The following is a 12754-nucleotide window of genomic DNA, read 5'->3' as shown; positions in this document are numbered from 1 at the left end:
ATACATACAATAAACTATAAATGGATTAAATATTAAAATGTAAAACAAAATAAATCCCCAAAATTCTGAAGATAAAACAAGTAACAATATATTTGACTGTATAGTCAAAATTGCCTTAGTGTTAAAAAATTACAAACTACCGGAAAAGACAAACCAGCAAAATTATTTGGAACTTATATAAGATGTGTTAATATATTTATGGTTTATTAAAAATATATTTATTAACCAAAAGGACAGAGGATGTTGATTTACTTATATAGATTTTAGTGAAAGTCAGAAAAATAAAAGTGGTAATAAATAAGAAAATATTTTAATCTCATAATCAAATGAATTTATATTAAAATAATGAATAACTCTTTTTTTTTTTTTTTTTTTGCCTATCAGGTTGTCAAAGACAAAAGTGGTGAAGGAACTATGAACCTGCACTCTGATTTCATGTTTTCAGGAAGGAAAATTGATGAATCCTTTCAGGAGAATAATTTGTAATTATATATTAGTATTTTTACATCATTAACATGAATTCAATGAAGTACTGTTACTTCTAGTAATCCCTTATTAGGACACATTTACCGAAACGGACACTAAAAATCTGCACAACAGTGTTAGGGTGGGGAAATGTTTATGACACAGGTGGAAACGGAGAACACAAAACTAGGCATAAAATATCCTTTTCAAAAATGCCTCTAAGTCTATAAATATGTTGAAAGACACTATTATAAAATATATCAAAATGTAATCTTATTCCTGATCGTTGGAACACACTAAGTACTTCTTTGTGTGCACATTCCATTTTCTACAATGACCCGCATGGCTTACATGCCAAGGAGAAAACATGCGTTTAATATAAAAAGCCCTAAATTGCAAAATCTAGTAGTTGCTTTAACACTCCTGCAAACTCTTTCTGTAAAACAAATTATATGACCCAATGATTGTTAGTCATTCAAATTATAAATCCTCCCATAATGTTAGTTACTGTTATATTAAATTAATGCCATAACATTAACCAACTTAATTATGACTATTAGCTCTCAAAATATAGCCTCTGCTTTTCTCTCTTCCCTCATAAATTTTAATTATGGGAATTTTAATAAAATATGCTATAAAACTGTTTTTGCCCTCGAAATATTAAAACATTTCTGTTGCAGCGTATGTTACTATCTTCAGCTAACACCCTCTTTCCACTGCCAAAATGGAATAACACCACCACAAGCAAAGGGACCCGGTGTCTCTGTCAATATGCTCAGCATACAGTAAGCTGAGTAACGCAAATGTTACTTGTTTGTGATTCCGAATCTCTCCGGCCATTTAATCTCATTTTACACATTCGACAACTTTTGCGCGCACACACAAATAGCTAAGGCAAACAGATGAGAGACAGATGAGAGACAGACAGAATGAACAGCTGATTAAATAAGCCGCCCATCCAGATCCAGTCTCCACCTCCACCCACTCTGCGCAGTGCCCTGGGAGCCTGGCCTGCGTGGACTCTGTGGCCACACCCCTCGCCCTCTGGCCTCCAGTTCAGGTTTGGCCAATGGGAGGCCTCTGCAGACCAGTGGAGGAAGGCTCCCTCCTTGCTGGCATTTTCAAGGCCTTGCTCGGCTTCTGCGAGGTCCTGTCTTTCCAAGGTCCCAGCTGAAGGGTGGCTGAGCCCCCTTGCTCCCTAACACTTTCCTGCAGCTGCTCCATGTCCTTGCTGATATTGACAATGTTTTTACCTTTAGCTTGAGGTGGGGGTAGATATGTATCTGTATCTCACTGTGTGTAATTCCCTGACTGCTTCGCAATTTGTACATCGTTAGTGAAATGCCTGTTCCATTATGCTGTTGATCATTTGGGTATACTCTTTCACGAAGGCTCTGTGTAAGCCGATTTCAAAAATCACAGTCATTCTTTCAGTTTATTGTTTTCTGGGACCTCTTTATTCTGAAAATATCTTCTATAAAACATATGTGCCACAAATATCTTACCCAGGCTGTGGCTTGCTTTTTAACACTTTTAATGTTAAAAATGTCTTTTGATGAATTTAACTTCCTAATTTTAAGGTAGTCAGTCCATTTATTAATGTTTTTTGTTATGGGTTGGAGTGTCTACACTCTGTTTAATAAATCTTTGTGTACACCAAGGTCTTGAAAATTTTCTCCTGTGTTCTTCAGGTAACTTTTTATTGGTTTCCTTTTTACATTTTAGTCTATCACCCATCTCTAATTAATTAATTTTGACGCAATGCGAAGGGGTCGCAGCACGTTTTTCCACGTAGGTAGCCGCCGATTGGCCCAGCACGGCTTGCCCCGCTCAGCTGCAGGATTGCTTTTGTCCCATTCGCGTCCTATCCTGATATAGGATAGAAGCGCAGCACACGTCTCTGTCCCAGGGAGGGCGTGGGTCTGCTTGTGCTAGTTGTACCTTGTCTTAATTACAGTAGCTCCATAGCAAGTCTTCATATTTGGTGTTGCACATTCTTCAATTGTTTGTCTTTTTTGAGATTGCCTTAATATCCTACGTCTTCTGCATTTCCGCAGGAAGGTGTCACACACACAAAAACTGAAATTTTGATTGAGATTGTGTTGCACCTGTTGATCAATTTGGGGAAAATTAACATTAAAATATAATTTTTTTTACTGCTGTTCAAGTACAGTTGTCTCCATTTTCCCTCCTTTCACTCCTCCCCCCGCCTCACCCATCCCTGCCTCCCACCCTCAATCCTACCCCCTTTGACTTTCTCCATGTGTCCTTTATACATGTCCTTGACGACTCTTCCCGTTTTCCCCCATTATCCTTCTCTCCCCTCCCCTTTGGTTACTGTCAGTTTGTTCTTTATTTCAGTGTCTCTGGTTATATTTTGCTTGTTGTTTGCTTTGTTGATTAGGTTCCACTTATAGGTGAGATCATAGAGTATTTATATAATTTTAAATTTTACTATAATTCAGGTTTAGCTTCATTTCATGTGTTTTGATATGTCATATTGTCATTCAATTTAAAATATTTCCTAACATCTCTTGTGAGTTTTCTCTTTAACTAATGGGTTATTTAAAAGTGTATTGATTGATGTCCAGACTTTTAGAGACTCTGTAGTTATTTTACTCTTGATGATTTCTAGTTTGATTCCATTATGGGGAGAGCTCTGCATGATTTTAATTCTTTGTAATTTGTTGAGATGTACTTTATGGCCCAAGATATGTATGATTTTGGTAAATGTTCCTTGTTCAATTTAAAAGAATATATATTTTACAGTTTTAGGGAGTCTTAGTCAACATAAATCAATTAAGTCAAATTAATTAATTGTATTGCTTAAGTCTTCCAAATCACCATAGACTTTTGGCAATGTTTTCCATCAATCACGGAAAGAGGTGTGTTTAAATCTCCAATATCAATTTTACATTTATTCTTTTTTCAATTTTGTCAGCCCTCACTTTATGTATTTTAAAAATGTTATTAAATGAATAAAAATACAGGTGCTGTTCAACTTATGATGGGGTTACATCCCAATTAATCCATCATAAGTTAAAAATATTGTATGTTGAGCCCTGGCTGGGTAGCTCAGTTGGCTGGAGTGTTATCCCATGCACCAAAAGGTTGCAGGTTCGATCCTCGGTCAGGACACATACCTAGGCTGCAGGTTCAATCACTAGTCAGGATGTGTATGGGAGGCAAATGACTGATGTTTCTCTCTCCCCTGCTTCCTCTCTCTCTCTAAAATCAATAAACTTATCCTCGGGTGCAGATTAAAAAAATATTGTAAGTTGAAAATTCATTTAATACACCTAATCTATCAAACATCCTATCTCAGCCTAGCTGGTTTCTGCTGAATGTGTATCATTCTGCACCACCATAAAGTCAAAAAATCGTAAATCAAACCATCATAAGTTGGGGACCATCTCTCTTCATTGTGACATCTTTCTCTTGAATTGACCATGTTATCATTCGAAATGGCTCACTTATATCTAGTAATAATTCTTATTTTAAAGAAAGTCTACTTTGATGTCAATATACCTATACCAACATTTTTTTGTTTGCTAGTGTTGTATGGGGAATCTTTCTTGTTCTTTCCTTCCATCCCCTTTTTTTGTATTTCATATTTCATACATACCTCTTACAAACAGCATATTATTGTTTTCTTTTTTCAATCTATTCTAACAAACTTTGTCTTAATTAGAGTATTTTTTCATTTACATTTACTGTAACTACTAATACATTTAAGTTGAAATACAGGGTCTTCTCAAAGGAGTGGTAGGTCCCTCCAAGTGAGAGTTTAAGCAAACAAGGTCACTGGGACAGAAGGTGGTCCCTGACACTGACACCCATCCTTGGGAGCCTTAGGTCCAGGCAGAGAGTGCAGAGACTGTGAAGCGGAAGCTCTGGCAACTCCTAAGCAGAAGAGCTCAGATTCAGGCACCTGCCACGTGACTGAAACCGGAGATCTTTTTTCCTCCACCAAGATTTTTTTCCTAAGAATATATGCACTTTTCTAAGTCCAAAGGGCCTGTTTAAATGCTGCAATCTAGAATGATAAAAAGAAATGGGTTTCTATGGGAGGGTGGTTTAAAATCAGGCGAAATCCCTGGGCACAGAGTCGAGATTTCATAAATGTGAATAACCTCTCCTTCACTGGAAATTCCTTTCTGCTCTTCGAACGCTCTGTCAGTATTCAAGAACTGCACTCTAGAAGGAACACACAGGGCCCAAAACTGAGTGATAAACAATGGCATTTTGGAAGAATACGGTAAGGGAATAGCTGAGGGGGGTGTAAGAGAGCCAACTTCTCATCTTCTTTACCAGGAAGATAGTAAGTGATGTTTAAGATTAAAAATAATGAGGGTAAACATGATATTTTAAATTATGTAGATAAATACCATAAAACTGAAAAAGAAACTTAAAATGTTGGAATTTACTGTTTTGGGTCAATTGCATAACTGAAAAATAAAAATTTTTTAAAGTTCCATATACATAGTTATTTAGTAAGAAGCCGTACTTTATTTAATAATTAAAAAGGCTTTGAAAGAGGAGAAAAATTCGTTTTATAAAATATTATATTTATCTTGAAAAAGAAAATGTTTTAAGCCTAGAAATAGCTAAAATACATTTATGCAATACAATTTTCTTAATAAAATTATACTTTTTAGGAAAAAAATAGAAATGTTTAATTTCTGCCCACATCTGTCTGACATGTGTGTGACTAGATGCAACAATACAACGTTGTACCCGAACCCCACATTGCCTGAATGACCCATGAGTCTGTGATCTGAAACTAGCCCAGGTAAATTACTGTGTGTTCAAGGGACCAAAAATACTATTGAATGTGGGACATTTTCAATATGATTCTTAAATTATGTAACTACATTTATTTGGTTTATTTTTAGAGGAAATATACATAGCTCACTACCGCCCTCTACTGCAGGGAAGGACAAGGAGAAAAGAGCTGTCACAGAAACTGGCTTACCCAGAAACTCACATTTAACCTAACTTGCTCTGTTAACACACAGCAGCCATTTTTCTCTGTCAAACATGCTGACCGACACACGTTGCAAAATGAGCCCTTGAGTTAGATTGTTAGAACCCTCATACTTACAGAGAGAAGGTAGTAATTTGAAAAATCTCATCAGACAAGAAGCTAGATCTCCATGAAGCAGTTACTATTTCAGAGATAAGTTCTGGAAGAAAATTATCTCATTACTAATATGTTAGTATAGTTTCTCTTACATGGTTAGTGTTTTATTGTGAAAGAAGATTTAGAGAACATATCATCCAAATACCCCGCCAATGATAAAAGTCTATTGTTACAAACCAACATAAGTCAATTTTGTCTATTAGGAACTACAAAGTTCTTTTTGTTATATGTGGAAATCCTCCAGCTATGAGAGGGTAGGGCTACGCCCCTCCTGCTAACAGATGGCTTGTTACAATAGAAGCAAGTCTTAAACCACCTTCTGCCAAACATGCAAACATTTATTAGCAAACAAGAAGTCACGCAATCTAGTCATGCAAGCTGAAAGAAGCCCCACCAGATCCTCACGCACTCCCACAAGCAAGGTTCAATGCCCGTCTTTTGGCCGAATCATCCAACACTCTAATCAGTCCACAAGATGACCCCCTCTGGGAAATAGGGTGGCATGGTAATGGGGAAGAGTCAGAATCAAATATGACACAGACACTTTAATACTCTAAAGACAGAAATATCCTTTCACATTGTCAAAACAATGTCACAATAACACCTAGCAAAGCCAAAAATTATTCCTGATTATCATCACCTGATCCACTTTCGGTTCCCAAATATTCCCAAAACGTGCTTCTCAACATCTGAGCTGTGTCCCTCAATACCTTTTGGTGATGCTCTGACTTGTGGAATGGTTTTCCACTAGTAGAAATTTCCCACATTGGTTAGGTCTTTGGGTCCTTGAGTGAAAGGGTTCTTTTGAAGCTGATAAAATGGTATTTTAATAGTAAGATCAATCCACCTTTTTATTTTTTTAATCAAATAAGTTAACAAATCCCTTTGTGTTAGGAGTGAGGGCTCCAGACAAAACAGAGCTTTGGGATTACAGTGCATCCTATCCTGGATATTTGTATTTTGTTCCTGCAAGGTAATTGTCCAAAGTGGCTGAGGATAGAATTCGGGGACTTTCCTAACATTACAAAAAAAGGATATATGGATGTTTTCATGCCTTTTTTTTCTAATAATTATTTGATATTTGACTTGCTTTAAACTTGCTTTCACTACAGCATCTCACCTTGTAGAGAGGCTATGAAGATATTTCTAAAAGCTACAGGGAATGATTATTTATCTCCCTCTAAAAAAAGAAAAATGAAACCTGACAACTGATAAATAGTTGACTTGAGAAATTACAAAAGATGTAGGGGACATTGTAAGAACAATCTGAAACTTAGAATATTCTTGTAAGTTAAACCACAGAGAAAGTACAATTAGCGAGAAAAACATCAGAGCAATATACCTAAGTAAACTAATAACAATGTTGAGACAAAAATCAAAAGAGTGGTAGAGTTGATCAGAGAAGATTTTCTGGAGATGAGCCTTAAATCAGCTCTTAAAGAAGGAAGAAGTTTAACTTCTGGCGAAGATGGAGGTGTAGGTAGACTCACTGTGCCTCCTCGCAAAGCCAAAAGAAGGACAACAAATTTAAAAACAAATAAAAACCAAAAACTGACAGAAAATCAAACTGTTTGAAGTCTCACAACCAAAGAGTTAAAGAAGAAACACTCATCCATACTGGTAGGAGGGGTAGAGATGGGCAGCAGGGACAGAGAGGACTCACAGCAAGGTGGAGGTGGCTGGCAAATGAGGTAAGGCAGCAGCTGGTGGAGCAGGTGGTCCCACATTCACCTGAAGATAAACAACTGGGAAGCGAGACAGACCACGCAACCCAGGGGTTGTAGTGAGGGGAAATAAAACCTCAAAACCTCTGACTGAAAAAACCTGTGGGGGTTGGGGTAGCAGGAGAAACTCCCAGCCTCACAGGAGAGTTTAAGGAGAGACCCACAGGGTCCTAGAATGTACAGAAACCCACCTACCCAGGAATCAGCACCAGAAGGGCCCAATTTGCTTGTGGGTAGTGGGGGGAGTGACTGAAAGGCCACAGAGAGCTAAACAAGCAGCATTCTTCCCTCTCGTACCCCTCCCCCACATACAGCGCCACAACACAGCTATGTGGGCTGCCCCACCCTGGTGAATACAGGCTCCACCCCTTACTACACAACAGGTGGACTGAGACAAAAAATTATGGCCCAAATAAAAGAACAGATCAAAGCTCCAGACAAAAATATAAATAGGCGATGAAGAGATAGCCAACCTATCAGATGTACAGTTCAAAACACTGGTATTAAGGATGCTCACAGAATTGGTTGAGTATGGTTGCAAAACAGAAGAAAAAGTGAGGACTATGAAAAGTGAAATAAAGGAAAATGTACAGGGAACCAACAGTCATAGGAAGGAAATCAAGACTCAAATCAATGGTTTGGACCAGAAGGAAGAAAGAAACATTCAGCTGGAATATAATGAAGAGACAAGAATTCAGGAAAATGAGGAGAGGCTTAGGAACCTCTGGGACAACTTTAAATGTTCTAACATCTGAATCATAGGGGTGCCAGAAGGAGAAGAGGAAGACCAAGAAATTGAAAACTTATTTGAACAAATAATGAAGGAGAACTTCCCTAAGCTGGCAAAGGAAATAGACTTCTAAGAAGCCCAGGAAGCTCAGAGAGTCCCAAAGAAGTTGGACCCAAGGAAGCACACACCAAAGCACATCATAATTACATTACCCAAGATGAAAGATAAGGAATCTTAGAAGCAGCAAGAGAAAAGGAGATAGTGACCTACAAGGAGTTCCCATAAGACTGTCAGCTGATTTCTCAAAAGAAAGCTTACAGGCAAGAAGGGGCTGGAAAGAAGTATTCCACGTCATGAAAGGCAAGGACCTGCATCCAAGATTGCTCTATCAAAAGCTATCCTTTAGAATGGAAGGGCAGACAAAGTGCTTCCCAGATAAGGTCAAGTTAAAGGAGTTCATCATCACCAAGCCCTTATTATATGAAATGTTAAAGGGACTTATCTAAGAAAAAGAAAAAGATAAAAAATATGAACAGTAAAATGACAACCTCACAACTATCAACAACTGAACCTAAAAAACAAAAACAAACTAAGCAAACAATTAGAACAGTAACAGAATCACAGAAATGGAGATCACATGGAGGGTTATCAGGAGGGAAAGGGAGGGAAGAATAGGGGAAAAGATACAGGGAATAAGTAGCATAAATTGTAGATACAAAATAGACAGGGGGAGGTTAAGAACAGTATAGAAAATGTAGAAGCCAGAGAACTCATATATATGACCCATGGACATGAACTAAGGGTGGGGGATGCATGTGGGAGGGTGTATGGAGGGAATAAAGGGGGGAAAGGGGCAACTGTAACAGCATAATAAATAAAATATATTTTTTAAAAGGAAGAAGTCTGATTAAATTTAAAGAATCATACTTTTCTAGTTTGAAAGGGCAGTTCTTACTGTTTTAGATGGATGAAGGTGTTATCTAGCTAGGGAAGCCTGGATAAGATAGATAAGGCATGAATAAGGGAACTACAATGTAAAGAGAATGTAACAAAATGAAGATGCTGGCCTAAGCTCTTGTACACAATTTTAATGTTGGCAACACATGCAATCTACCAAGAGTGACACCCCCCAAAAACAGAATTATCTCCTGGAGGGGGGCCCCTTGTTGTACAGGCTTCCCCCACTAGGGGAGTATTCTAGGAACCCATCTGTATCAGTGTTCAGCTGGCATTGTTGTGAGAGGCTGCATTCGGCTTCAGTGAATTTTTTAAAACTCTTTCAACGCTTTGCCCATTTCATCATGGGTGATTCATGAGCACACCTGCCACACCACACTGAGTGTTGAGCACTTTTTGACCAAAAACGCATGACCCTTGTCCCCCACCCTCCCTATTCACCTGATTTTGCTGAGTGACTTTTTTTTTCCCCCTGAAAGAAAAAAGTCCTCAAAGGAAAACATTTTGCCAATGTGGAGGAAGGTGTAAGAGGTGAAACAAAAAACAGGAGAAGCACTAAAAGGTATCAAAATCGACAAGTTCCAAAACTGTTTCGAGCAGTGGAAAAAACATCTCAATAAGTGCACTGCATCAAATGGAGAGTACTTTGAAGGTGAGTGAAGTTTAAACATGTAAGAATCAATATACATTTTTTATTAATACATTCCGTGTTCTTTTGGGTCCTCCCTCATATGCAGAAACTCCACTGCACAGCTTTCTAGTAAAACGTGACAAAATCCCCTCTCAGGCTGAAAAGAGTTTAGCATGTTTTAGTTACATAAAATTAAATTTATTAAAGTTATAGTCATGGCGTAAACCTGCATTTAGATTTTAAATGAGAAAGAAAAGTTTAACTATTGAAAAATTAATGTGGAAAATTAATGTGTCGCTGTATGGAAGCAGCACAGAAGCAATTGTGGGTCCAAAGACAAGGGCCACTGCCATGCTCGGTAACATGACCAAGGAGTTTATTTCCTTGTCAGGAAAAGGGACGCAGACCAATAAAACAATTTACTAAGGAGATTCCTAGTGAAAATACCAAGGAGTTTTAACGCATTAGAAAGATAAGATGCATTATGCTGATGCTACTTAAGAACTGAAATTACATTCTGGATAAGACAGGATGGGTTACTAAGCTGGTGCTTATTTGGTCAAAACTAGTGTGTTGTTCCTCGTTCACAAAAGGATCTTCAGTTGGCTCTGGTGAGGGGGTAGGGTACTGACAGTTCTCAAAGTTCTTCGTCATCTATCACCTTCAGCAGATGGGCTTCCCAAAGTTCATCTTGGGTTTCAGTGAGTTGTAATGAAACACAGCATTTAGTTTTGCTATCGTTCAGGCAAGAGCCACTTGAAGTGGAAAGGTCTCCTTCAACACATGTACAAGTTATCTAAATTGAATTTCTGTTGCGATTGCATTTCTCAGTTAGGCCCCGTGTTTTGTGGCCCAAAACAAACAAGGCTGGCAATATATGGTCACGGCAGGTATAAAAATTTCTGATAAAGGTTATGTGAATAAACTTCCCAGGTAAAAGGTTCATTGCTTAGCATTTCTGTACTTTGAATGAGTAACAGGATGGGGTGAGATAAAAATGTTTCCTACTCCCTGGAAATGGTTCACTTGATCCATCTGTTCTCATACAGTTTATTAAATGTACCAACACCATGAAGTTAAATTTAGGTTTATGGAAAGGGAACTATATGAGCCAACATGAATTTACAATAATACTGAAATCTATTCCTGTTTCCTTGGAACAGAATAAATGACCAATTTCATAATTTTTATTGCCTAATGCCAACATTTAATATATAGCAAAATATATCCCTTCCTGGAAATGTTACCTATAATTAAACCACAATGATTCAACTTCCCCTTAATGGAAGAGGCGCCAATCACTGGCATCTTCAAGTTACATTTCTTTATAATGTTTGCCAACTGGCATTTTGAAATGTAACCCTTCCTATATGCCCTATTTGGATTCAGAAACTCACCAAGTGAAAAGTTGTAAGATATAATGTGTCAATAGCCTGTACCAAATGGAATGTATACCAGTAAATGCTTGTCCATCCACTAATCTCCCATACTTAACAAACTAAGGTAGTATGCCCACGTGGCCCCGGAAAGCAGCTGTGTAGCCTTAGACAAGTTACTCAAATTGTATGTGCCGCCATTCCCTCAATGGTAAAGTAGAGACAATAACGTGTTCTCACAGGGTCTTTATAAAAACCAGATAAGATAATACATGTAAAAGTGTTACAGGGGAGCCTGACACATAGTAAGTACCAAGCGTGTTAGCTACTGATGTTATTGCTAACAAACTCTCTACATTTGGGTGACATCCTATGGTTTGTTCTCACTCTACTATGAAACCATGCAACCAACTCAGCCAGGTCAAGAACTGGGAAGAACAGTACTTAGAGGCATGGCATCTTACTCTGAGAGATTCTGAATAATCAATTCTGCTTCTGCATTAAATGGTATTCTGAGATTAAAGGAATCTGGGACATGTATTACTTTCTTAGCTGGCTCAAAAACAGCTAGGAACAAAAGAATTCCTGGGTTTGACCCATCTTGATCACTAGTTGTGTGTTTTCAAAGAAATCAATGGTAAAGTTATGGATAATACTTATTTTCTTCTTCATGCTTTCCTTCATGTTCAAATTTCTCTAAACCAAGCAAGTATTACTTCTACAGCAAAAATAAAGACACACCCTGACAATATTTTTAAAAGAGGAAACTAAAGAAAGTACTAATTTAATAATAACTTCCCTTGTAAATAAAGTTTCACGGCTTTAATAAATAAACTTCAGGTATCTAAAACATTTAAATCCACAAATCATAATCTGACGAGATGCACACATGAAGAGTAGTCACAGTGACCTGGAAAAATAATTTCCAATGTATTGTCTATGAAAGCTTGGCCAAGACTCCTCTTGGGCTATGTGGGAGACATCCTCTTCACTAACACACTCACAATAAGCAAATATAGTGTAGGAGCATTAATATTAATATCCATTAGTATTCAAATCTAAATCCCTACTTACTTATTTATAAAGAGTACTTCTTTAAATGTCTTTGAGGATTCTCAAGGGTGCTTATAAGTTTTGTCTCTTTGTAACCCACCAAAACGGAGATTTGGCTGCCTACCACAACCAAAGCCAAACTCGTGAGGCAGGTGCTGGTACAAAAGAAAAGAGGTTTTATTCAGGTGCAGCACAAGCTGGGAGAATGGTGGATTCCTGTCTCAAAGACCATCTAGTTTTCATGCTAAGGCCGCAGTTCTTATAGGGATGGGGGGAGGCTTTTTTCCTATCCAATTATCTTTCTAGCTTTCGGCTTACTCAGGCCTTTCCATTCATTTTTCTAGCTTTCTGCACATGCTTGGGCTTTATCCATTGATATCTCCAGCTTTCCTCACCCTCAAGGTAAGAACACCCCCTGCCACCATACTGGCCAAGGGAGAGATTCCCAGGGCTCTGACTGACTATCCATGGTAACATCATCACTTCTGGCCTCTTGCTGCCTCTTGCTGCTCCTCAGCCTGGCTTGACTCTTCTTGGACATGAAACCTTACTCCTGACCTCTCACTAGGTCACTACTCTTTCTACATGATGCTTACTTTGGGGCAAGGTCCTATAGTGAAGGAATGCATGCTTTCGCATTTCCTGGTGATTAATGATGGAGCTTTTTTCCTTCCC

Source organism: Desmodus rotundus, chromosome 1 (genome assembly GCF_022682495.2).
Source record: "Desmodus rotundus isolate HL8 chromosome 1, HLdesRot8A.1, whole genome shotgun sequence".
NCBI lineage: Eukaryota > Metazoa > Chordata > Mammalia > Chiroptera > Phyllostomidae > Desmodus > Desmodus rotundus.
This window is presented reverse-complemented; position numbering follows the sequence as displayed.